This window comes from Eleginops maclovinus, chromosome 8 (genome assembly GCF_036324505.1).
Source record: "Eleginops maclovinus isolate JMC-PN-2008 ecotype Puerto Natales chromosome 8, JC_Emac_rtc_rv5, whole genome shotgun sequence".
Taxonomy (NCBI): domain Eukaryota; kingdom Metazoa; phylum Chordata; class Actinopteri; order Perciformes; family Eleginopidae; genus Eleginops; species Eleginops maclovinus.
In genome coordinates this window covers 6,555,919-6,580,706 of record NC_086356.1, presented here as the reverse complement: position 1 = coordinate 6,580,706, position 24,788 = coordinate 6,555,919, and the positions used below count along the sequence as shown (strand labels likewise).

At 39.5% G+C, this 24,788-nt stretch overlaps 1 protein-coding gene and 1 long non-coding RNA gene across 3 annotated transcripts in view; one reads left to right on the top strand and one right to left on the bottom strand.

The window, feature by feature from the left end:
• Window positions 1-24,016, bottom strand: part of lpar1 (lysophosphatidic acid receptor 1) — a 46,519-nt gene extending 22,503 nt beyond the window's left edge. Inside the window, exon 1 of one of the 2 annotated variants that reach the window (XM_063889595.1) lies at window positions 23,929-24,016. The gene's annotated coding sequence lies outside the window, so the exon portion shown is untranslated. Of the gene's footprint in view, window positions 1-9,259; window positions 9,638-23,928 lie in introns of those variants that run through there. The other variant, XM_063889594.1, reaches the window with a different exon arrangement.
• On the top strand, window positions 8,958-9,820 carry LOC134868458 (uncharacterized). Its single transcript, XR_010166286.1, has 3 exons — window positions 8,958-9,127; window positions 9,286-9,443; window positions 9,563-9,820. It is a non-coding gene; the product is annotated as an uncharacterized LOC134868458 (long non-coding RNA).
• Window positions 24,017-24,788: the final 772 nt, after the last annotated feature.

The window sequence follows — 24,788 nt, the reverse complement described above, 5'->3', positions numbered from 1 at the left end:
TCTCCATGCTCCATTTTAAAGATGGGATCAGTAAAGGCTCTCTCAACTTTCCAAATAGAAATTCCAACTTCAGTGGCAGTTACAGTTCAAACTTCCGACGCACTATTATATTTTTTCCACACTTCCTCTTTTACTCAGTTCTTCTCCCCTTTTCTTTCAGCTTTACTTTCTCCCCTTAACTTCTCTTCCCTCCCTTCAACTCATCTTCTTTCACCTCTTTTCCTCAGTTTTCTTCTCCCGTCTCCTCCTCACCCCTCCTCCTCCCCAACCTTCCCCCTCTCCTCTCTGCCAACCCTCCACACAATGTGCCCATTGTTTCTGTACCCCCACCCCTGAAAGCAGAGTAACAGGACTTCTGCAACCCAGAATACACACAGAAACCCTCGCGCACACACAGGCTTTCATACTGTAACTTTCTCTTCGACATCATGGCCGAGTGCACACTAACCACAGAGCCTGACACTCGCACATAGTCTCAAACAGTTGCTGCAGAGTGGCAGAGCTCAGCACAAGGCCCGGATTGAGAGTTGGTGTTGAGTCATGTGTGACTGCAGCCGTGACGGGCTGATTCACAGCTCGTCAGTGGGTGATACCACTTCAACCACTTAAGCCCTTCCAACTCAGCACACAAAGCCCCAAACTGACACATGCTCAGACAGTTAATGCGATGACTCACATTCTACGTTTTGCAATGCTATAGTCTTATAAAAAAGGCCCCATTTCACATGTATTTTACCCTGTGTACAATTCCTTTAAAATGCTTGGGCATTCCAATCTTAATAAAAAGCTAAACACTGTGGATGTGAAGTAGTGTGGTTGTCTACCAATCAGAAAGTTGGGAGCTTGATCAAGGTCAACATGTCAATGTTTCCTTGGGAAATCACAAGCTGCTCCCGATGGCATTGTCAACAGTATGTGAATGTAAGTTTCCCTGAGCAAATGGCACCTTGTATGGCAGCCTCTGCCTCTGTATGAATGGTTGTGAATGCTAAATTGTATAATGTAAAGTGCTCTGACAGGTTGTAAAGAATGGAAAAGTGCTATTTAAATGCAGGTCATTTACATGTGAATGTAAAAGACGATCTTTTTGTGACCTGATGCATCCCCAACAAGGACGCAAAAGGCAAATAAGTTGTCAAATCCACAACTTTGTTAATTTGCATAAAGAGCAAAAAGCATGTTGAGACGCATTTCAATGCCAGGTGTCAACTGGGGTACTTGTGCTGTCCACTTGTGATCAGACCAACAAAGACTTGTGTTGTAAAAAAAAGGAAAAAATAACATATTGGAACTGGACAGCTAGTACTGAAAAAGTTACACACTTCCAATTATATTCACTAGACCACACAACATCTGATGGAAGAAGCAGTATTTTAACACAAGACCAACAGAAGCCCCTTCTGAATCATTTAGTCTGCGATGTACTCTCACAAAATAATGTTTTATTCCGCAGGGAGTAGGAGTTAACATGCTAAATTGCACACAGCTCCGCAGAGACAGGCTGAGTGGCTTTCACAGTGGCTTGTGGTTTGTCCAAAGCCACCCTTAGCAATGTTTTATTTCTAAATAACAGCCAGAATCATAAATAATATCTAAAAGGATTTTTTAATTTGGCTATAAAGTCTCCCAGGGATCATCAGCTTGGGAAAGACTGGTGACAACTTAAATCCAACTCATGGGTTTTTATCTGCAGAGCAGCATATAACACAACACACCCTTTCATTTGTTAATCAGCTTCTTTACTTTAAGGTCTTTCTGCTATGATCTGTTCCACATGTTTTCCTCATGCAGGTTAATGGCACTATTGGGGAAAATATATACGTACGAGAATAATCCTTGAGAAGTTCTGAGAAATGCAGTTAAGAGCAAAATAAGCATAAGCTCTATGACCCAAACACATGCTGTGTGCTCCACTTTGACACACTTTAGCTCCACTTGTTTCCAACATAAGGAAATACTTATCACTCCAAAGGCATCAAAGTTCTACGTTGTATCTTTCTGCGTCAGAGATGTGTTGGTTTCGTTAGGATAAAGAAAGTTGTGCAAATATTTAACAATGAGTGCTTCCAGATAAACAGCCTCTGCCATATGTGTTGGGTTTCTCTGCAGTTTATTGTTGGGTGTGTTCAGTGATCCTCTAATGAAATCACACTATTGGAGACAGATTCTTCAGATTACATCACTGTAGTTCAGATGCAATAAGGCATTGCGTCAGTGCGGTCTGCAGAGATTTCAGGGTTTGACTCAAAAGCGTTCTTAAAATTCTTCCATTAATTGCTCTGGAGTGACGCCTGTAAAGATCATTAATGCTTGCATTAAGGTTAGGGCAGTTGGAGAGTGCAGATGTCCATCAAGGCCAAATGCGTAATCTTTCAATGTTCATGAAAAAGTATCCGTGTATAACTCACGTCAGTCGGAGTTGTTCACATTTTTATTATGCTCTGCCTTGACCCATGATACACCCTTCAACCAATTCTCATGCTAATTGGTCCAGTAGTTTTTCCAAAATCCTGCTGATAGACAGACACAACAAACCAAAATTATCTACCTGGCAAATCATCTTTTTTAAGGTAAATCTGCTAACGCTAAGCTTTAAGGTTACTCGAGGTCCTTTCATACATATTTTCTACATGCCCAAAGCCGCAGGGTAGGATTTTTAAAAAAGGTAAACAAGAAGACTAATGAGAGTCTATGAACAAGTAGTGGAATGTTCTTGAACCACCAAAGGAGTCACTTGACCTAAGTGTAACTGTACATGGAGACCAGAGTGAAGGCTTGTCTTTACTTTGCACTTGAAAATAGCAGCTACCGAGTGATTCACAAAAGCAAAGAAGGAGAAAAAAGGGAATAAAAAGGTATACTGTAGAGGAGTTGGATGAGTTAACAATTTGTATACACACAGTAAACCCTAAGACAAAGCAACAACATTTGGCCATAAAGCTTCTTAGGTAAGTCTACATAAGCATCTCAAAATCCTTTTATGCTCTGTCAGACTGAATGGGGAGCCTTTGTGAGCTGCCATCCTCAGGTCTCTCCAAAAAAGTTATATGCTGTTGGCTGAGCCATTCAGAGACTTTCAGGACACTGCTGTGTTTTACTTGGCTGCTTGCCTTCAGGTTGTTGTAGTTCTGAAAGGTGGACATTGTCAGGGCCTGAAGTCTGTGCAGATTCACTTTTAAAAAGACGTCTGAGAATCTGTTTTGCCTCACCAGAGGTCAAAAATCGTATTGAATACTTTTGTAATTGAGAAATGTAGAGATACAGTTGATTTTATGTCATTTGTATATGTGTTTGCTTTGTCATTAGTAGTTATTCTAAAAAAAAAAAAAAGGTAAATATCTGCCAAAGCCAAGAGTCAAATCCCATTTCACCATATTTGGTAAAGGGTTGACAGCACTGCTCATGCATTATGTGTTTTAGTTGTTTCTATTTATAGGCAGAATTATAGCAGGAAATGTATGCACTGCCTCTTATTTGGGGTTTTTGGCAGATCGCTGCACCACAGGAAGTAGCGTATGAATTATGACATCTGCGTGTTTTCAACAATTGACACAAAAAAAACCCTTTTCCCTTTTTATTTGTTTGGTGTTTTTCTTGTGGATTTGACAGCATATGGCTACCTAACCATCATTGACTCGATAACTACAGAATTGCCCACTTCACCTGTTATTTTAAATAAATACAACTATGTAAACTTGATATGAAACACTGTAAAATACAAAAAGACAATCAGCATTGTGATCTTGCAGTCATTGTTTCACTTTGAGAATGCCAACATGACAAAGTATGTGTGACGATTTCAGTGCTAAAAATATTACACATGAGTCAACAAGTCTGAACCTTGACATGTATCTCAAAGTGACAAAAGGAGTACATTAGATACATGTCAAAGAAACATCCACCATATTCTTGAGAAAGAGCTGGGTTTGAAATATAATTTCCTCATTTGTGCTGATTTTGGTTCCTCTTTCTGCATTTAGCATGACTAATAATACACAAGATTGTAACCGCCCTCAAATACAGCAGAAATGTACACACAAAAGAGGATCAAGACATCAGGCAAGCTAATGCAGTCCTGTGCCCACCAGCACAAGCCTCTGGACTTGGGTAATCGCGGTTTGTGCGAGAGTTTAAACATCGCAGTCTGACTATAGCTCCTCGCATGACCAGCAGCTGATGAGAAGTGATCAATATCAACAACACACAAACACTGACCAGTGACCGACATCCTTGTTACTAACTTCCATGAGATTTTAATCTTAATATGTTTTGATATGCCAATCTGCTTTGGAGTAGGTGAAATGCCAATGCAGGCTGTAAAGTTACCATACTAGCTACTTTGCCATCTATCTGGCAGTTGGCATTTTGGCTTTTCTAAAAACACATTCTCTTATGATTTACCATGGTTATTTTTGATGGTCGATTTCAATACCTTGTAGCATGTGACAGGGGAGGTAAAAGGCAATATGTGATAGCCGAGGGTGGCTAGCTTGCTAACTAGCTGTTAGTTTTTCTGGCTTGTAGAACAACTTTTCTGGACATTCTCTCAGGATGACACATAAGAAGACATAATTTCTGATGGAAGTTTTCAACACCAGTTTTCATATGGCAGGGGAGATACAAGGTTAGGCAACCACTAGAACACATGATCAAAAAATAGCATTATACCACCAAACATGCTATCTTACAGTGGTTTCTGTTAGGATGGAAACCGTGTCAACAATGACAGCTATTCTAAACTGCCTTCTTTTTGTGTTAATCTCATACAATGGCAGCAGTGTCACTGAACAGAAAAGGACCGCTTCCTGTCAAAACCACAGCTTTAGTTTTACATTAGCTAAGATGAGAATGAAATGGTGCTGCTAAAACTGAAAAAAATAACAGTCCCCAGTACTTTATCATGATGTGCCATACCACGACTACACGTTTCCAGCTGTCTTCATACTTTAACAAATAAGTGATGATTTTTTTTTTAACACAGCTTCTCTTTTTGCCTGCCAAGTGGCCGTAATAAGCTTGATAACACACTCCAATGAGGAGGTCAGCTTAACATAAGGTAACTTTGACCACACAGAGGTGTTACATCAACATGTGTGATCAGGAACAAAGCAAAGTGGAAACATGTACAGTGGTTTATCCCACTTGGGACATGTGATCAGCAGTTCAAGAAGAAGCAGTGGGCTGATCACAGGTTTTCACAGAAAGAGACCGAAAAAGATTGGCACCGTAATGGAAGATAAAAAGGCAATGGTTTTACTGTAAAGATCCACAATGACAGGTATAAATGCACTTCAAATCGTGTTACTAGGTGTTGTATGTGTGATTTCTTAAACCGGTTAGAACTCTTGTTTGAATAATTTCCCTGCTCACAAAGCATTGAAGGAAATTTCATTTCTGCCACAATGACTTACAAATTGTGACTCTGTTACCTGCATGAATGTGGAAACAATCTGGACGTTTGAGAGTAAGAATGGGTGGAATGCAGGACCTTGAGACGAGGGGGAGGAGGATTGTGCCTTCAGTAATCACAACACAGATGTTTCAAGGACACTTTCTTTTGACGGATGTCAGAGCTCATGCAGGGAAACATAAAACAGTCATCTTCAGGGGAGACGAAATGTCTTTGCGGTGGGGGTTTTGTTTAGTTTGAGCAAGAAGGTCATAAGTCAGAAGCATCAGCTTATCCCTTTGCAGTTTTTTCAGCATCTCACAAGTCGTAGAATAACTTTGGGAAGAGTGTGTTTTAGTAATCCTGTCAAATCTATCAAGCCGCCAAATCTAACAACCAGAGCTCTAATGACTAATAGTGTGTTCTGCTTCCATGGTAACTGAGGAAACTACTGAGCTCTTTTCAAATTATCCTGTCCCCATACTCGAGTGCTGGTGACAGTTTATCAACTGAAAAGTCTTAAAGATAAATAAAAATGGATGTCGAATACATTAAACGTTTTTAGATTTTTAGAATGTAGGCAATTAAACAATAGCGATACTTTTACCAATAGACACGTCATCAAAAGAAATTAGACAATTGTTTTATGCCTTTTCCTTTGGCCTGTAATTTGTGTTAGCCATCTCTTTGTTTGTGCCACTAACTTGGGGATGTACAGTTTGTGTAAAGTGGCAGACTGGAGAAAAGCAGCTCCTTCAATTCCCTCTCCCTGTGGCAAGGAGACCAACCCACTGGAAGGACAGTAATCTAATAAACGCACATTTGATGTTATATTGACAAGTACATATGTCAGCTATTGTGTCTTTGTCCTGTTGGACAGAAAGCAGACAGGAACTAAGTGGCTCAATATCACCTCCCGGGCCAAGGCTAGTCAATTACTACAAGTATTTTCTGTAGCGTTGCCTTTTCACAATCTTTTTATGTGCTATTTGCGCATTTTTTAAGCTAACATTTTGTACTTACACATTGCTATGAAATAAAAAAAAACAGGTCATCAGACTCATCAACAATTATTAAAATGTACAACTTTAAACTGTTACCTCGGCTATCTGTTTTCTCCTAATGTTCTAACCACCTGCTTTGCTTGTGGTACAATGCTGGAGTATACTAAAAGAATACCAGTATATTGTGTGTTGTACTTTTTTGCTAAGAAAGGAGCTCATTTGACATCTTAGTCAAATCGCATACATGTGAAAAGATGTATCCACTTGAAAATATTTTCATTTTAAAATGTGCAGACACGCATTTGCTTCAGGTGATTTCAAAAAATGAGTAACAATGACTAAACCATGAACTTAGATCTGTATTCAACAAATCTGGCCTTGGTTCAATAATCCATAGGTCAGGACACCAAGAGGGCTGTAGGAATTTCACAATTAGAAGTAATAATAATCCTTCATGTCCACTCTAAAGAGGAAAGGTTAAATGTCCTATTTTCAGCCCAAGGCTTAACATTGTGGAGATCATATGTTCTAGTTGTGTTATCCAAAAGGAGATGGGATGGAAGGATGAACAGTTCAATACTATCCATATTTCAACCAGGAAAGTGTTGCAAAGTATCATAAGTTCTGAGAATGTGGATTCTATAATTAAAACAGCTTGAAGGAGACCAACCTAATCTATCTACAGAAGTGTGAATGCTTCTCACACGCCACTATACCATCAAAGACCCCCTGAGGCTCGTGGCAGTGGGTGGGAGGTAAACAGTGTTCTCGCATATACACTCCCAGACACACACAAACAAGTACCATTTGAGCCTGTCAGTATTAATTAGGTTAAATCAAAAGGGCAGACACACAGGGAGCATATGGCTTTGTTCATTCTTTGACAGTAGACCTTCACAATCCGTTTTATAAAACTGATGAGCTCACATTTCTGGGTCTTTGGTGCATGTGGAAATGTGGGTGAAAAGTAGAAGCCATTAAAGATAATGACCATTCAGAGCACATTTCACGATAATCCTGCCATTTGTTTTTGGTAAACATGGACTTAAAGGATTAAAAGCCGCAGTAAATTAAAGCTCATGTAAGCCCCAAAGTTGCGAGATATACTTTTTTTATTGTAGTTTTGCTATTTTTGGTAAATGTTGCATTTTTTTTTTTAATACAGATGTCTTTGACACTTAAAACGCTAAATAGCCATGGTGTATAAAGACCGATAGGAACTTTAACCAACATTTACTTGTATACCATCTGTATGCCCCATTTCATATTTTCAGGGGATCATTTAAGCACTCAGTAAGTTCTTATCTCTCCTGTAAAAAAATGGGTTTGAGTACAAATGGACATTTTGGCTAGAGGGTTGGGCTGAAGCAAACCCAAGGGGGCACAACATTTAACACAATCTTGGCCTGGATCTAGAGCGAAAGGTCAAGAAGTGTCAAAAGTATCATATCCCACCTCTGAAGGTGGCAAATACAAACATATTTCAGAACCATTGAGCCACTAGATTTGTTAAACAGAACATTTCTGAACTGACCTGTTTTATGTGAAATGTCAAGTTTCTCCAGAGAGATTAGAAAGTCTTCTCTATGGGACAGAAAAACACAGCAGCCTGGCCAGCAGTCTGTTAAGATATTCTACTTTGGGTCAGTTAAAGTGTTAAAAAATGTGTCCCTCAGAGTCACGTCGGGACTCCAAGATGCACAGCTTTAATTCATTTACACCACACACTTTGAAGCGATGCATGTGGCTATGTTCTGTAAATAATAAGCTTTACATAATGCTCTTCATGAATAAAATCGTAACTCTTAGCATTGGGTTTTCATGTCTCTACTTATTTGACAGCGACAGGAAGCACCTGGCCAGAACCAGAACAAGATGCCGTAATGATCATTAGGGTGAAATATTGTAGCTGCTTAAGACTTTTGTCTGTATATATTTGCAGTAGGCTTCGTGTTTGCATTTTTATCATACCACAAATTGGTGAGAAAGATTGACATTTCCTGTCTGCCTTATCATGCATATAACATTTCTGATCTTGCTTTAGTTGCAGGGCCAAAACACATCATCGGTTCTGCAAATGTCTCGTAGCTTTTCAGTTAAGTAAGGAGTCAAATTGGTCCTTTAAATTGGTGGTGTGTTTTAAGGCTTGAGTCCAGGACACAGTATGGTGTATTGACTCCTGCCGGCAGTAGACAGCACCAAGGCGTATACTTTGGGAAGATGCCAACACCACAAGAAATGTTTGAGGACCATCAATCTGCTGCCGGCCTCCATGCCATGTTTTAGCAATTACACCTAAGTGCTGACACTGACAACTTAAGTATTAATTGTTGAAGGGAAAACTGCTGAATGAATAACTTGTTTTTGTTTTGTATTTTAAAAAAAAAGGGGGTTACATTTGGGAAGAACAAGAACATTCCAAACACATTGTCTTACTGAAAGATCAGCGTGGAAAATCAAGACAGATGTCAAACTTGTACTCCCAGACTCAACGCCCGCTTCTTTCTCCCCCCCTCTCACTCCCTTCCACAAATGTTGTTCTTATCCCCGAGTTGGATAAAGACTCTAGCTCTGGCGCAACAAGTCATCTCATACCAGCAGAGTACCCCGTTCACGACCCCTATGTGCGCACAACCGAGCGAAGTAACGGTGCGCACAGCAGATTTTACGCATCTGTTAATGCCATCAAACCTTTATCACAACCGAACGATCTGTAGCCGCGTCTACGTGGCAGGTATACTTTGATTATCCAAAGATGTCCCTATCCGTGCGTGCCTTCAAAACGCCAAAGGGAGGGGAAAAATCACATATGGAGCAAATGTATAAGGGTTCATTCATTATGCAGGTCGTGAGATGGAATACTTACTGTGTGTTCCTTTCCAATGAGAACAGTAGGTTGGTGTCTGAGTTTACTCCCTGAGCAGTTCCTGGCAGTTGTATTCGGGGTGCCTTCAGATTCGTCCAACAGACAACTCCAAAGACTGGGCAACTCTCGTGTCAAAGTCGTGGCGGTGTAATAATAAAAGACTCCAAATCCAAAATAAAGCCAGGTAACCCTTTCATTTTATGTCCGTGCAGCAAAGCAATAACTCCTCTGATAGTTTTTTTTCCCCCCCTGCAGGTGTGTCCCTGTTTAAAAATAAAAGTAGTATTATTGATATGTTTGCAGATGAAGTCGCTTTGATGCTCTCAGCTGCGTCTCCGTGCCTCTCTGCGCTGGCGCGGCGGCTCAGCCAAGCTTTCTGTTCCTCCGACGGAGCGACTGCCACACACACTCTGCAGGAGAGGACCTTTCCTTGAGCGTGACGTCACAAACACACATGCTTGCACACAAACACTGCAAAAAAATGTATTTAGATAAAAAGTTGAATTGAAAGTTGGTTGACATTTGTAGGTAATTTGTATTTCACTGCAAATCGATGAAACGCCAGACTTTCCCTGAAATGTGTAAATTAGTTTGTATCTTCACACTGAAGACAGGTAAGCCTTTATGTGAAAAGGGTGTATTGTATTAATAAATTCGAACTTTGCCCCACTAGTCTTGTTAGAAAGGCATATTTCATGATGTATAAATGCCCTTTTATCAAGTCATTTTCTAGTTCTTCTTTTTCCCCTCAGTGCCTAATTGGAAACACATTTTTTTCAGTAACTTGTTAAGAGAGACAGGAAGGGGGAGAGGAGTGGATGGAAGCAGAGAGAAAAAGAGAGTGTGAGACTGACACTTTGGGACTCAAAGACATTTTGTATTCCTTACCAATTAACCCTCCACATAATGTACTGGAAATATTTCCTCCTGTCTGCCGGTGCTGGTGTCCAAATAAAGTTTGAACCTATGAAGTTCTCAGGTTATGAGAAAGTATTTGGTGAGGACAGTTATGTCTGCCAACTCTACACCATCTGTGAACACTTAAAGAGGTGTTTGTAGTTAACCAACCGCCTCGACTGTGGAATAAAATGAGGTGTTAACGTTACGATACAGAGAGGAATAAAACATTTTCTCATTTGTCCTGGAACTGCAATTCTATATGTCAATTATTGCCCCAAAAAAATAAGCTTAATCAAACAATTTGTTTTTTGTTTTCCCTTGCAGAGCTGAGACAATTAGTCAATTCGAAGTGACACTAACATTAAACACTAGCTTCAAATTAAGAGATTTTGCTGCTTTTCTATGTCTTCTGCGCTGTGATTATCTTAAGGTTAGGCTACGTGTATGAACCTGTGAATGTCATCTTTATGAAATCGTTACATGTATGACATTTTATAAACCAAATGTGAACAGGCCATTGTAGTGGTTTTAAACTGTAAAGTGTAAATCCGGTCGTTGACACATCCCTTAAATCCAACTGCATTCATGCATCTCTGACCATGATCGGCACATCGAATAGGACTTTCTCAGAGTATTCATTATATTTATGTCTGCAGGATACTACTGTCTCGTCAAAATGTAGTGGTAACTTGAGTAAAAATGATTAAAAAATCACCCTGTTAATCAGCCACAACAATATAAGGTTTGGTTGGCGTCAGATACAAAAACTACCTGGTAAAGATTACGGAAACTACAACGAAACAAGATGGTGACGTTCTTTGCGGGCCTACATAGGGTTAGTTGATTGTATGCTCCTGAAAGAATAAAGCCATAATTGTCAAGGCCACTATAAATTTCATCAGAAGCATGTTGTTACAGGCATTAATAAGTTATGGAGAGGACAGTCTCTAAAGACTGTAAACCATGACTGGACGGTGTTCAATGCGTAGTCTGACAAGTAACAGAGGGAAGGTATAGCCCTCAAAACTCAGTAACAACCCCCGAAATTTGGTTTGGTTTGGTTTCACTGCCACCTACAGTGTTTTTCATAGTAACTATTTCCAATACATCCTTGCGGTTTCTTCATTGCCCTTCAAGATGGAAAGCAAAGCATATTGATCCGGAGACAAAGAAGGAAAAACAGGACATGTTAAATTACTTAGGACACCATGAAGTTTACAGTCGCTTATAGTGTCTGTCATATTTAGACGATGGGAAACGTGTGCGTGGAAACACACAAGCCAGCAGTGGGTACATTTGTTTGCTTACAGATGTTTGTCAAAATACTTGCATGACCACTGTGCTGCATCTGTACTCTGGTTGTGATAGAAGGTCCTCTATTTAACACTAGTCTAACAGGCCAAATATAAATCTTGGTGTCCCACAGGAAAAGCAAACAACTCTAGGTGGGCCAAAGAAGCATCCTACCTAGTGTATAAGTGGAGACTCGGGTTTACATGGGTGCAGGAAGTTGTATAGTTGTTCATTTTGTGATGATCATAAAACATTTCCTTACTTTGAAGATAGTCGAAGCCTCCGTCCTCAAAAGAAGCAACATAAAGCACAACATAAAGCACAACAAAAAGCGTAAAATCCTAACCCAAGTACGACAGAGCACCGTGGTGTCAAGCAGCAAAGCAAAACAAACCAATCCTTATCCTCCAGACTTCCTTAAGTATCAGAGATGATGACAGCAAAACAGTTAAAGCCAGCAACAACGTTCTGACAGGAGACACAAGAGCCATCAAAGTCACTTAGTAATTCAAATTGTTCAACCTCAACTGATTCTTCATCACTAGGTAGTTTAGTAAGCAACCACATTGCGTCACACCCACAAACCTTCTGTAAGCATTTACTGAAGTGTTCAAAGAAAACTAACCAATGTTATTGTATGGAAGAGCAGAGATTGCAAAACTGTGTATATCTCAAATACTTCAAGGCTTGAGGCCTGGACATTGTCATCTGCTTTCTCCACAACCCAAGGATTAACACTATCTCGTACAAAGTAGTTCTCTACAAACTGCTATGAACACTTATTGCACTACATGTAGATATTGCACTATTTGCACTGTTCAATTTCATTAATTCTCATTCATCTGCTTTTTAGGTCTGCCAGACTGCTATTTCTTTATATATTTAGTGTTTTGCCATTTTTTAAATAATTGTGTTCTTATTTTATATTTTTTTATATTTGGGAAGTTAGGAAAGGCCATTTCCGTCTCCCTGTTTGTACAACACTCAGAGATACTAAAGATAAAGTTGACTTTGACTTGACTTTGATATGGTGTACAAAAGGGCAAAGTATAATACTATATGTTAGCAACATGCTTTTCATCTCACACCATCATCAGGTAAAATACTTTTAGTTTTTTAACCAAAACCTGCAAAATGAAGGACAATTCCTATCAGGTTCAGCGTAACCCTTGTGTTGTGAAAATGACAGCATGTGAACATGAAAAGCTAACATGGTGGATATAGTAAACATTATACCGGTTCAACATCATACATTACAATAATGGACCACATTAGGGTTAGGGGTTAGCCAAGACCTATGTTGTATTTGCCTTATGCAAACTGTGTGATAAAAACTTTGTATAACGTCACACTGTCCTTTAAGTCTGACTTCATGTGACATTTAGTAATGTAGATAAGGGAGGGTTGATACTTTGAATTCAGGCACACAAAGTTTCTCTTCTTAAGCATGAGCTGCAGCCATATGTCCCATTACAAAATCCTACTTAGATTTCAAAGCATTTAGAGGCAGGAAATAATCCCCCTGACAATAAACCCCACTAGTTTGGTATTGAGGAAGAATTAGATGATCAGAGAATTATATTAGACTGAACTAGTTAAGAAGTTTGGTCACATTGTCAGCAGCTAGGGAGGGGGGGGGGAGGCACAGGGGTTTCAAAGGAGAGTGAAATTTCAGTAGTGAAGCCAGAAACTAAAAGAGAGCAAGGGGTTAGGTTGGGTGAAATAGAGGAAATGGAAGAAGAAAGTAGAAGGTGGGGGGAGGAGAGAAAAGGCTACATAAACAGTCCGGGGGCGGAGAGATGAATTACATCACAAAGTAAACAAAACTCTTGGTGGTTGCATGAAAGGAGGTGATTATGAGCTATCTTTGATGTAGATACAATCAGTTTGGATATGGAGAGCATCCATTTGACTATAACACAACAACAATGAGGCAGTCTTTTAAAGAAAGCACCAGACAAAACAAATGAATGGAAAGAAAAATAGATGGCTGGCGATTGGATCACCAATTGGCGCTCTAGTAAAAACACAGTTGGACAGTATGAAAATAAAAATGAGTAACAAATTCTTTTTTTTTTTTACCAAAGCGAATTAAGCAATATGCATTTTCTGCTGCACTTTATTATTTGGGTACTTGGAAAACAAAATGGATGATTGATAAAGGTTTGCTCGACCCTTTTGCCCCTTACGTGATAAGTACACTAAATGTGTAAAAACGCATGACTAAACAACCTTCTTTACTTGGTCGCACAAACAGATGCCAGAAGTAAACAAAATCCCTTCAGCCAAATTTAGTAAATGCACTTTGCTTCAATGACTCAGATGTTATTGTCATGATTGCTATCAGACGGTCTACATTACACAGAGCAGATGCACACGATGACAGTAACTCGGACTGTATAACTGTGTGTGTGTGTGTGTGTGTGTGTGTGTGTGTGTGTGTCTTCCGGGCAGTATCTCATCTCTCATCTCTCTCTGTTATTGCCAAAGAGGAGAGAGTTATGACATAGAGATGACAGATTAGTCATGGTGACTTCCTTTACTCAGGTGATGAAACATGGTAATGGCTTCCCTGTCAATGTCTTCATCATTGATAAAGTATTCTTCTTGTAATGCACTCTTGAAAACCAGCTTACAGACTTTCCTGTAAGCAATGTCTATGAAACAGCAACACAGACCACCAGCTAATGCTATGTTCAAACTACTAACTAACAGGTTACCGGCCATGTTTTGTTTCACCATTTCCAGTCCCCATTCTCTTCGAACCATTTATGTAATGTTTCTGCAAAAAATTGAAGAGAACTTTATTCGACCCAGTGGCCCAGTGCTATTTAATGGCACAACTACGTCAACTAACACAATATGTCAGTAGAGACAATGTAGCTAGCTATGATATTTTGTAGCTCTGTTGCTTGTTTTCATGTTTAATAGCATATAAACTCCCACAGTACTTTACAATTTACCCCAAACTTTAAAAGAGAAAATTCTCTTTTTTTCCTTCTGTTTATGAGGATTTAAAAAAAAGCCAGATATAAATGTGTCAGTTAGCTTTAGGGGCCTTACCCATCATGTGAAAAATGTGTGTATGCACACACACAAATACATGCTGTCATGCATCCAGGTAAGCAAACAAAGTCAGGCAAGTAACACACACACATGCTGCTTGTTACTGAGTCTCTGAGGTCTGGCATTTGTAATGGCTCATACTCGTAAGTGCACTGCTGTGTGTGTGTGTGTGTGTGTGTGTGTGTGTGTGTGTGTGTGTGTGTGTGTATGTCTGTCTTGGATGCTTGACTATGAAACATATCCCCAGTATTGTAGATGCATTTGATCTTTTTCCTCTTGCTTTGGACCTGCATCAGCACATCAGCACAGTTCTACATTTGTTTGTTATATTATATTAGCTTTCAAGCTTTCTAGCTGTCTTAAGCTTCATGTGTTACCTATAAATATAAGAGCGTAATATCAATCTTTGTATCTTGCTTAGCAAAACGACTCCCATAAGTGCTTTTTTTTCTTGCATTTTTGGTGTGAGGTATTGTGACGTTATACCAGACAAAACTTACAGTTTGTTCACCAGGTAACATCCACCCATTATCTGGTGTTATCAGGGCTGTTCATTAGTTATCTGAAGATATGTTAATGTATTTGTTAAATCTTCCCACTCTGTACTGTGCTAGCCTACGGGCTGTAGTTGTAAAGTCAGATTTGTATCTGGCCCGCAATAGATTAAATTGGATTGTTGCCGAGAAATTCTCTTTAAAAGCTGTCCATGACCTTTGATGCAAATCAGCCCATCACAGTTGGAACATTTGTATTTATTCGCTTACCTTTTAATTCAAAGCAGGTTGTGAGCTATGCTAGGATGCTAATGTAGCCCCCACTGGAGCTAGTGCATCATGGAAAAGCCATTACAGCTGACAGAAAGGCCTTTTATTTGGAGAACTAAGCTCAGCTTCACATAAGGAACCAATTACTTTCCTCGGAAAAGCAGCTGAAGAACCCCCCACCTCTACCTTCTTCTGTGTCCATCCCCCACTTCTCCCTCCCCTCCAGTCAGTACCTACATCTCTATCCCTCCCTTTTTTCACTTTATTCTTCCCTCTCTCTTTCTCCTTCACTTTTACTGGCATTTCATTTTTTAGCTTACCCTCCTTTTCCTTCCTGCCTCTCTCTCTATCTGGTTTCACTCTTTTCTCCCCCACCCTTTCCTGCCAACTAACCTTACTCTTTTATATTTTCCCACTCATTTTTTCAAAATTTCTCACTACCTCATTCCTCTCATAACCTTTCCTTGCACCCGTGCCCGGCTCTTTCTGCACGCCACTTGTGTTTCTCTTTCCAATCCCTCCCTTCCCTACAACTCTTTCTCCCTCTGCTTTTCATGAGATCTCCCCGGTCTCAATTTTCTTTGGCTCTCTTCTTACCCTACAAAAATCTAGGGAATAAAAAGTAAACTGACCAGAATTTTTTGTTAAATTAAAAATCATCTCAAATTACAGCATAATCTGTTGCCCATCAACATTTTCAAATATTGGAACAAACTCCCAACAGAGTGAGATTGCTACAGCTTGAGTTACATGTTTTACATTACAGTGCAACGATTCACAATGCATTCATCACCCAATACGACTTTCCTCACGATAGATACAGACGATTGCTATAGAGACTTAACGACAACCATCTTGCTCGAACAATGTCATGCAGAAGCGACTCAAGTTAATGAATTAGTAGAGGATCAAATCATTTTCTCGAAATTAGACATCATTGGTCTTCATCTGCGATTTCCGACATTTTTCTGAAAGTAACTTGCCCACAAACAAAGCAAAATTGGAAATAGAATCAGTCTCAGACTGGCAGAGCTGCAACTGATTCATCAAGAACATGATTGTAATTCTTGACAATTGTAAAACATAATAACATCTGTCCTGCTGTGTGCGGTAAAACAATGTTAGCTTAGTGTTTGCTGAGGTAGTGGAAAGAATCACAAAACAGTAAGGGAATTCATAATCCAATGCGAATCGACACAGCTGTTTAACAGATTTAGATTCGGATTTCACCTGTCTTTGTAACAAAATTAGTCGAAGGTTCCATTGAAGCTAAGTTAGCATGGTAAAATCACAGGTTACATATTGAAACGTATTGAATCTCTCACCACAGGCAAGCATGCGGTCGGTGTTTCAGTTACTGAGAATACACATGCACACAGCTCCACGCACACACACACTGAGCAGCTCCATGTCTGTGGTTTAAAGCCTGGTGGTGTGGTACCATGTAAACAAACCACTCGAGGCATGGCTGTGGTAACCCTCACACACTGTTCACTCTCATGCTCACTTTCTCTGCTCTTTCTGTTTTGGTTATTTTTCTTCAATGCCACTTTCTTTTTCCTGCACTTCCACCACCTCTCTCTCTTATGCTGTCATCTCTCCATCTACTTTTTAAGTAGAACCGATTTATCTGCTACACATATATTTTGTGCCTGCATCTGAATATACAGTAGTCTACCACAATGATATTTATATGAATCTGCACGTGATACACCCAATGCTGTAAATATACAAGTTAGGAAAAACTCCCAAATGAACTCCATAATTAATAGGAAAAAATGGAAGAAACCTCAGGGAGGGACACACAAGATGGATCCTTCTCCCAAGACAGACACAAGCGCAATAGATGTCAAATAAAAAAGCTAAAGGAAATAAGCACATAAATAATCCGAATGCCAGAATTGATAATATGGACACATATACAAAGACAGATTCAGGAGGAGGTACAAAATAAACCTTCAAGGTGCCGGCAAGAAACAATAACAGGTTCACGTCAACAGTCGCAGCAAGGAATTGACATGATCCAGGCGTTTATTGAAAAAGGGATTCTATGATTGCATGTAACTAGTCAGCTAGTAGCAATCAGACAAAGACTACATCGACAAAGGAATTGCAGTGCTCCCAATGTGTCATATCTCCAGAACGGTACAACCGATCAACTCCGGACAAAGATCCCTACAAATTCTGGTTTCAATAACAGCTGTCGGAGAGTATACACATGTAAGCAGTCACACCAAAAGGCACGAAAAAGGTAAACCCAATTCATTTCTGCTGTCATGCAGACTCACAGTCTTCCCCGTAGGCTCAAACACACATTCTTGGATAAAGAGCTATTTGTTTTAATGGCTGAAGGGAGGATGTGAATATACCACCCATTGTGACGCTGTGCTGACTGATGCAGTTCTCAGGCATTGTGTGAAGAAAATCAGCCCTTAAAACCCCACGTTAGAGACAATCAACTCTAAAAACTGCATGTTTGAGCCACAGCAGCAGCTGGAGGTCTGTCAGTTTGCACAAGTCCAACACAAGGTTGTCCAAACAAAATCCCAAGTTTGGTTGTTCGGAATTGAATAATATCCACTGGAATATGCTAGTTCGTTTGTTAATTACCTCTGCCATGGAAGTCACGTTTTCGGTTGTCTTGGTTGGTTTGTCAGAATGATTATGGAAAAACTACGGGTCCTATTTTCATGAACATTTATGGAAGGGTTAAGCAAGGGCCAAGGAAGAACCCATTCAATGTTGGAGTGGATTCCAATTACAAGGTGGATACATTTTTGGCATCACTTTTGGAAACTGCCTTGACAAAGTTCTTCCTTTTTAGTTAAAGTATACTTCAGAGGCAAGTGCCGTGGTGTTGACTCTTCCCAAATGTGTTTTATGAAGTACAAATAAAGATTTAGATCTAATTATTGTTTTGGAAAAGAAGAGTCAAGGTCTGGTCAACACCTGATTAACTTCTGTGTCCATGTCTCTTTTTATACACCTAATAAAAAAAACAGACCTGTCTCTTATCTACAACTCTAAAAGAACAAGTTTGAACTTCATCCATCAGAGTGAAAAGGGAAAGGCTGCCAAACCAGATGCTACGCTGAAGCTGTGTGCCCTCAGGCGGGGTCGCAGGGCAGAATGGCCCAATATACTATTTGGAAAACCTATTAAATGGTTGTTAGTGACAACTACAGTGTGTCACGGCAGCTAATTTCTAGCTCAACAATTGTTCCTACACTTCCACGAGACTGGATTATTGCAAGTCAGTCCGGGCCTTCAGGGCAAAGGTCACAGAGGTTATCTCGAAGGGCTTTACAACTTGAGGCGTGACCCTAAAACCTGCAAAAGTTGAGATACAACGGAAAGATTTGAATTCAATAGGAAGGCTTTTTCCCCTGTGTAAGAATTTAATACCGACAGAGATTCCTAACTCTATTCCGTTCACTATCTAGTTTAGGTTTTGGGTTTGCTTGATTTTCTTATCTGTAAAGTTTTCATGCTGGCTGTTTTAATGAGCAGCATGATATGTTCATAGAAAGCATATCACAGCGGCTCAACATCTGATAACCATACATAGTGCTGTCGGGCGTCGCTGTGAAAAACATGCAGTTGAATCACCTTTCATTGACAAAAAAAACTAAATCCAACAAATGGAAAAACAAAACCCAGTGCAGACATTAGATTAAGTATTTGGTTACTGTACACAAGGGAAATTATTTGACTGCATAGTTGGATGTACAACAGCAGAAAGAATGTAGTTATAAAAATAAATTCACTAAAGGGCTTGACTGGCAACACCCTGTTTATTCTATGGTAAACTCAATGAAAGACTGGCTCATTTCTGCTTTTACGCAACATTTCTTTCCAATATCTTGTCTTTATTTCATTTTATTCAACTTTGATCCTCTCTTTTCTTCCTGTCTTTCCAAGTCTTCTATCTTTACCTGTCAATATTTGTATTACTTGTTTCTTTTTTTATTGCCTAGTCTCTCATTTTCATATCTCTCTATGTTGTGGTGGTGTATACGTGTATGTTTTCCCCTTCAGTACGGTTAGTGTGATTTATAGGCATACTGCTGAGAGACTCTGGTTTCAGCTTTGAAGTCACAGCAACCACAGGACCTCTGGCTAACACACACATGCACACAAACGCACACACATAAAGGACCTGTGGATTAAACACATATTGTCAGTTCTTTTGCCAGAATCCCCCAAAAAAGAGAGTCAGCAAGTGGGAGATGTGTCACACGGAGAAGGAGAGCAAGCAAGACACAGATGGCAAAAGGGAGGAAGGAGAGGAAATATATAAAGACCCTAAAAAAGAGAAATGGAGGGAGGAAGGGTGGGAAAGGGGGGAGAGGAAATGGTCCCTGCCCATAGAGGTAAAAGAAGCCCTTGTCTGTTTCAACAAAGTCACATTTCAGCTCTCTTTAGTTCAGTCCCGCTTGTCACTTATAACAGATATCCAGACATTCCATTTCTTTAAAGGCTTCTCTGAGTTCGTTAATATATTGTATAAAGTGAACCTAGAGCTACTGGTTAGCATCCATTGATTCAAGAGAAGCTTTTACATATACGCCAGCCGACCTCTACAGATGATTCAGAATACTGCAGCCCGACTGGTCTTCAACCTCCCCAAGTTCTCCCACCATACACAAACTCCTTCGCTCCCTACACTGGCTGCCAGATTCAGCTTCAAGACACCGGTACTGGCCTACCGTGCTGTGAAAGGATCAGCCCCTTCCTACATCCAAGCCTTGGTCAAAGCATACAATCCAACAGGTGCACTACGCTCAGTGTCAGCCAATCGACTTGCTGCTCCATCTCTGCGAGTGGGACCCAGGTACCCCTCAAAAACACAAAATATATAATCATATTGGATTAGAATGAGTGATACAAATAAAATAGGATGGTTTAAATAAGATAAAAAATAGATGGGATGATGTTTGAGAAATATAGGATGGGGATGAGGTAAGAGATAAGCTATATTAGTTTTGTATTATTTGAAGTCAGATGATGCACATTAAAAATCTAAAGAAAATCACATTAACAGAAAAGATTTGATGCATCCATTTTTAAAATGTAAAAAAATACAGCCATGTCGCCAAAAATCTAAAAGCTTAAAACATATTATGAATATTTATCTATGATTTATTGAAAGGGCTCATTTATATTCTGTAAGCAAAACAATTTTACAAAAAATGATCTCCAGTAAGCAAGCATTTTTTATCTGTAAGTCTATTTTTTTCTGGAATTGGGCATTTGGGGTTTGTCCTAACATATGGTTGACATGGGAGGGGGCATGTTTGTAACTGTGCGACAATCTTTGGGGCATGTTAAGAATGTGTGACACACACAGGAGGCAGTTGTCCTTTTTTACATCAAAGTGGTGACATTTAGCACCCAACTTCAACAAGAGGTCAAACAGCAGATCACCCACCGTCAAAGCAGCCATGAGAACGTCATTCATTCTTGTGTGCGAGAGAAAGAAAGGGAAAGTTTGAGTGACGGAGAGAGAATCAAAGAGAGAACATATGTCTCTGTGTTTGTGTGTCACAAGGTCATGTGAGGCTGTTTCTTTGACACTCTTCGAGGCAAGTCAACGACTTTACCTGCTGACAAAGTGGAGGCACTGACAGTTTCATTGAGAGGTTAGTGGCTTTTGAAGAACTGAAAAAAATGGATATCCGGTACTATTTTATCAGTTGATCTATTTTGAAATTCCTAGAGAAGAATTGCTCAAACAGAAATGTTCATGGTTTGTCGGTGACAAGCACTTACTGAGGTTTTATTACAAGAAGCCCTCCAGCACGTCATCAAGGTAAACAACTTCACCTTGCTGTGGAAAAACACTCACACCATGCCAGCATGGCTTCCACAACAGAAAGAAAAAGTACTGTTTCAAGACAAGGCTTGCAAAATTGCCTTTGTTTGAGGCTGTATTCTCAATACAGAAAGGGAAAGTACAACACATAAAATGCATCACTGACAGATTGTTCATTGGAGATATGTTATCTTGAATTGGCCACTTCCTGTAGTTAATGTGATGTTTCATTTGGAATTCATCTAAAACAGTGTATTCCTTTAATTTAAGTTGCTCGCAGGGGTGTTATAAGAGGCTGCCAATATGTTGCTGTATCTTGTTGTACATAATATTTTAAATCAGTGTATTAAACTTGCAATATTGTTTTAGAAACATCTTTAAGTGGGTCTCCTGTACAGGCTTTGGATTATATTACCAGAAAGCAGGGGGACTTGAAGGATAGAAAACACAGAAAGTCACATAAGGTTGTTAAAATGTAAGTTTTCAACAACGTTCAGTGTTTGGGCTGGATGTCCATTTTACCCAAACAGTTGGGTACCACAATAGGTTAATGCACATCATTATTTACAGAGGAAAATCCCCGTTTACTGCTCCATTTTAGTTTTTGCGCATGTGCTTGTTTGCTTAGATTATGAAGGTTTGCGTTTGTATGTTTGCTGCTGAGCGATAAGAATGTGTGTATGTATTCAAGAGGAACTCATTCAAGCATTTTCACAATTGTGTTTCCCTTATTTTTGTAAGGCAATTACTGCTGGACTATTCCATTTTACATTTGTGCACGTAAAGAAAATAACAGTGGTCCAAACTATGGAATGTACAGTATTTCTTGAGAAAATATACTGCAAGTTATTGCATACTATTGACATTGTGTGCATTACCATTAAAATGTGTTCAGGGAGTTATACAATTATACCTGTGTTGAGAGAAGAGATACAAAGGCAGCAAGAGTTATACAAATAAAGAGAAAAGTAAATTGTAAGAAAAAACAAAAGCAATGAGCAGACAAATGGGATACATATTCTTGACTTCTAGTCACAAGAAAAAATTGAGTCATGCTAAGAGATCCTTTTAAAAACATGCATTTGCGCCAAAGCAAACACAACGAGGAGAGGGAGAAGAGAGTAAGATGTGGCCGTTTCCCCTCTTAAACTTTCCCTCGATACAACTCCACTACATTGACAGATCCTCACTGCACATTCAGCATTGGAGAAAGATACTGTGTGTTTTTTGGTTTGCAAAGGCTAATATGTGCTGTTTAGCAAGGATAGCCATCAGTCCAGGACTTAAATGAACTTTAATGCACACGTTTATTTGTTAGCTAGCAGCTAGGTAGCTATCAACATCCATTCTTTATGTTATTAAAACTACCACTTGCTTAAAGGCAAAATGGTTATGTATGTACGCAAGAGAGGGTAGGAAAATAACCCAAAGTATGAGGGATTCAACTGCACAAATCCAAAAAAAGGGAGGAAATGTTTCTTAACGTTAGCTTTAACAATTTGGGCGTAGCATTGCATTTTCTGTAGGGCTTTCAATTAAAAACATTATTTAATGGCATGGTTCGCATTAAACAGCTTAAGGCTTTCAAAAAGTGAATGCTAAGACCAATGAGCGTCTCTGTGTATGTTTTTTTGGCTGCTCGAAGTTCCAGTACCATAATAGCACGAATAGACGCACATCAAGATCCAAGCAGGAGGACCCTTGCTTCAGCGTTATGTTATAAATGTATGTTTGATTGTGTGAGTTATGTAGACCAGTGCTTATAGAGCTCAAATAACATATTTAAAGCTCTAGTGTGTATTTAAACTCTGTCGTCTCATATTACCCAGATCACGGCATTTGCTTTGTTGAGTACAATGTTATCGCAACCAATTGTAACTTGGACAAAGCAAAATAACAGCCAACTTGTAAAAAAAAAAAGATTTGGTTGAAACATCATCCATGTACGCAAAAACGATATTACCTCACCCTTTCTACTGGTGGGAACAAAAACAAGAAGTCATAATTAAACTGATTAGGTTCACGGCTGCCACCATTCAGTATCGTGTGTGGGACAGAGACAAAGAGAGGGAAAAGTGAGTTGTGTATGAGGTAGGTTTCAGAGTGGAAAACCAGGGTTTTGGAAACATGATTTCCTGTGGAAATAGTGATGTCATGATGGTCTGTCTTTCACATACACACACACGCACTATTTGTCTGTGAGAATCAGCTTCTCTCTTGCACTATGTTAATGTCATTAACATAGGTTCGTTAACTGAGGGGCTGTTCAAAGTAAAGTAATTTTTATTAAATGTTACAAAGAAAAAGGGAAATAATGCTGCAGATAAAGATAAAATAAAAATATATATTGGTTATAAAAAAACAAAACTTAAAATGATCTTTATTATGGTATGTTTAACAAACAGTTGAAATGTAGTATTAAAAGTCAGTGCAAGAACAGAAACCAAAACAAAGGTAAGCTGAGGCCAGTTAATGGGTTGGCATGGCTACTTTACGTGAAACTAGGGTGCTACCAAATACCTACCAGGTGCAGTCAGACCAAGCAGATCACTCACTCATGCTCCCGAGTGCTCTTCACCAGAGCAAACAGTGAGGGTAACTAGCCCCCCCAATGACTCGCCCTCAGCTCCACTAAAATGAAAACAAACTGAAACAAGGTTACACGAAAAGATCCCAGTCGGTTTAAACACTACAAACTGGGGTAGAATACAAAGCAAGACACAAGCTAAAGATTAAAGGCAAAGAACCAAATGTAAAATTATTCAAAACAAGCAACATAGAGACACAAGCAGCAGCAGGTGAACCTAAATTCTTGTTCTGTTCCTACTCACCACAGGAAGGAGGTTTTGGTACACTACTGATGTGCAGACAGGACAATGGTTCGTATTATAAGATAGGCAGCCTACCTGTACAACCAACCATGACAGCGTCAAAGGAAGGAACAGAAGGCCAACAGGTGCATTTTATACACAGCTCTAATGAGGGGAGTGGTTGCGGGAGGAGTCAGGCCTTGAGCTACGTTCAAGAGCATCACATCAGTAATGAGTACGTAAACTCAATATTAGATTGAGCAAAAAGGTTTTGATGTGATCATGTCATTACAATTCATCCTCTGGGGAACTCTGTCTTTAATTACTTTGATTCCAATCCATCCAATAGTTTAAATCTTTCTTTACAGAACGCCAAGGTGCACCTTTAAAAGCTTCTATTGCTGTCTGTCTATTCTTCTACATTTTCTGCTGCTGGAAGTACTTTCACTGTCTGTGTGTGAGAGGTTTTTCTTGGGCAACACATTTGCCTGGCGAACAGTTAATGTAAATCTTTTTATGGGCTTGCTAGAGCCTTCAGACATGAAGTTAATCCCTCTGCTACTAGGTTAGAGAAACTGTTTTGATAGAACTGGCCCCTGGATGCCAGTTTGTGGCCACACTTCATTCCTATTCTGTTTCAAGCCAGAATCTGATCCATTTAAAATTAAAGCTGATTTATGAGTTTGAATTTTTCTCGAACTGCAGTGTTATTCGGTATGTTTGTGTTGTGTAATACCCCTTTGCTAAATTGCCAACCAGTGAAACCGCATTGGAAATATACTTTTAAATCTAAAGTTATTAATCCATGCCTGATGAGTAGTAATTCAGATCCCATTAAAGCACAGACCAAAACATTAGTTTCATTTATTTGTCTGTCCGTG